The sequence below is a fragment of the Elephas maximus genome, chromosome 10 (genome assembly GCF_024166365.1).
Source record: "Elephas maximus indicus isolate mEleMax1 chromosome 10, mEleMax1 primary haplotype, whole genome shotgun sequence".
Taxonomy (NCBI): Eukaryota; Metazoa; Chordata; class Mammalia; order Proboscidea; family Elephantidae; genus Elephas; species Elephas maximus.
The window spans coordinates 42,735,790-42,738,649 of record NC_064828.1 but is presented as its reverse complement, the minus strand read 5'-3'; the positions used below and the strand labels follow the sequence as shown (position 1 = coordinate 42,738,649).

At 41.2% G+C, this 2,860-nt stretch overlaps 1 pseudogene; it reads left to right on the top strand.

Moving 5' to 3' along the window:
* The first annotated feature begins 887 nt into the window (after positions 1 to 887).
* Positions 888 to 1,862, top strand: LOC126084371 (40S ribosomal protein S4, X isoform-like; annotated as a pseudogene).
* The last annotated feature ends 998 nt before the right edge of the window (positions 1,863 to 2,860 follow it).

Below are 2,860 nucleotides of genomic sequence, written 5' to 3'. Positions count from 1 at the left end.
AGTAGAGGGTCATTGAAAAAGAGGGAGCCCTTCAATGAGATGGATTGATACGATGGCTGTAACAGTGTGCTCAAACATACATACTATTGTGAAGGACTAAGCAACAGATTCCTGTTTTAGCTGAAATCTAGATCACAATAGTTTCTTTAACTTAATATTAGCTTGCATGTTTGAGTGCTGACTTTGCATCAGGTACTGTCCTAGAAAACCTCAGCCATTGCCATCGAGTTGATTCTGACTCATAGTGACCCTATAGGACAGAGTATAGAACTGCTCCGTAGGGTTTCCAAGGCTGTAGCCTTAACAGAAGCAGACTGCCACATCTATTTCCTGTGGAAAGGCTAGTGGGTTCTAACTGCTGACCTTTCAGTTAGCAGCCAAGTTCTTAACCACTTCACCAGCAGGGGTCTGGTACTGTGCTAACTGGATTAGCTATAATATTTCATTGACTGCTAATACTTTATGAAATAGAAGGGGTTATTGGCTCTATTTACAGTTGAAGGACATGCTTAGAGGGATTAGGTCACTTTTCTAAGGTCACATACTAGTAACAATGAAACTGGAGCTTGCAACTGAACCTGACTTATTGTAAAAGTACTGCATGTTATTACTTTACATGTCTGTATATTTAGAGTAGATGCACCAAGAAACACTGATTGCTAGTGACCAGTAAGGCTGATAGGTTGTATCTGACCTCAAACTAAAACCCCTGTAGTTATCTCTCAAACCATTTCTCTGTGGGTTTCCTCACATCACAAAAGAAATAATTAAATTTTCTTGGGCTAAAATTTTTAATCACAGTATTGGTACCAGAGGTGGTTTCATGCTTGAAATGGCAGAGTCAAACTCATGAGCTGGCTCTTTCTGTGCCTGGCGCAGCCATAGCTTATGGTACCAAGAAGCATCTGAGGCAGGTAGCAGCTCCAGAGTATTGGATGCTGGACAAGCTGACTGGTGTGTTTGCTCCTGGTCCATTCACTGATCCCTGCAAGCTGTCCATTCATTGATCCCTACAAGCTGAGAGAATGTGTCCACCTCATCATTTTCTTAAGGAACAGACTAAAATATGGCCTGACAGGAGATGAAATAAAGATTTGTACGTAACAATTCAGTAAGATCGATGGCAAGGTCTGAACTGATATAATCTACCCTGTTGGTTTTCTGGATATCATCAGCATCAACAAGACCAGAGAGAATTTCCGCCTGATCTGTGGCACCAAGGGTTGCATTGCTGTTCATCATATTACACCTGAGGAGGTGGAATACAGGTTGTGCAAAGTAAGGAAGATCTTTGTAGGCTTAAAAGGAATCCCTCATCCGGTGATCCTTCTGCCACCCTGATCCTCTCACCAAGGTAGATGACATCGTTCAGATTGATTTCGAGCCTGGAAAGATTACCAATTTCATCAGTTTGACACTGGTAACCTGTGTATGGTGACTGGAGGTGCTAACCTGGTAAGAATTGATGTAATCACTAATGGAGAAAGATATCCTTGCTCTTTTGATGTGGTTCATGTGAAAGATGCCAGTGCCAACAGCTTTACCACTTGACTTTCCAACATTTTTATTATTAACAAAGGTAACAAATCATGGATTTGTCTTCCCTGAGGGAAGGGAGAAACCCTGGTGACGTAGTGGTCAAGTGCTACGGCTGCTAACCAAAGGGTTGGCAGTTCAAATCCACCAGGCACTCCTTGGACACTCTATGGGGCAGTTCTACTCTGTCCTATAGGGTCGCTATGAGTTGGAATTGACTAGACAGCACTGGGTTTGTTTTGTTTGTTTGTGGAGGGAAAGGTATCTGCCTCACCACTACTGAAGATAGAGACAAGAGACTGGTTGCCAAACAGAGCAGTGGGTGAAATGATCTCTAAGTGACATGAATAAAGAGGACATTGTGCATAATTAAAGATAATACAGCATGAAAAAAAGTATGAGCTGGATATGAGACATTGGTTATGTCATTGGTTTTTTATAGCTCATTCTTGCTGAACATTGGAATTCTGAAGTAGGGTGTCATGGATTGAATTATGTCCCCCAAAAATATGTGTATCAACTTGGTTAGGCCACGATTCCCAGCATTGTGTGGTTGGCCTCCATTTTGTGATTATAATTTTATGTTAAAAGGATTAGGGTGGGATTGTAACACCCTTACCAGGTCATATCCCTGATCCAATGTAAAGGGAGTTTCCCTGGGGTGTGGCCTGCACCACCTTTTCTCTCTCAAGAGACAAAAGGAAAGGGAAGCCTACAGAGAGCTGGGGACCTCATACCACCAAGAAAGCAGTGCCAGGAGCAGAGCGTGTCCTTGAGTGGGTTTCCTATGCAAAGAAGCTCCTAGTCCGGGGGAAGATTGATGAGAAGGCCGACAGAGAGAGAAAGCCTTCCCCTGGAGCTGACACCCTGAACTTGACTTTTAGCCTACTTTACTGTGAAGAAATAAATTTCTCTTTGTTAAAACCATCCATTTGTGACATTTCAGTTACAGCAGCACTAGACGACTAAGAGGGCATATAGCAAACAAAATGGCAACTAACTAATAGCAAAAGAAAAATTCCACAACCTCCTTCAGTACTTCATTAACAAAATCTAGGTCTTTCAATGTGTTTAAAATAAATCAAAAGTCATTTAAAAACATAATCTTGAACATGGAAAGATGTCTGTTGGGAAAAAATTGCAAAATTGTAGATGTGACATGCCCTAGAAGATGTTAGGGGACTGGAAGTGAGTATGTGTGTAAGAAACACCTAATTTTTAAACCGTAACATATATTGTTAATTTTTTTTTTATGAACATGTACTTCATTTCTGCTTAAACACACACACAGAGCAATCACAGTCACTTAAAAAAAAAGAAAGTA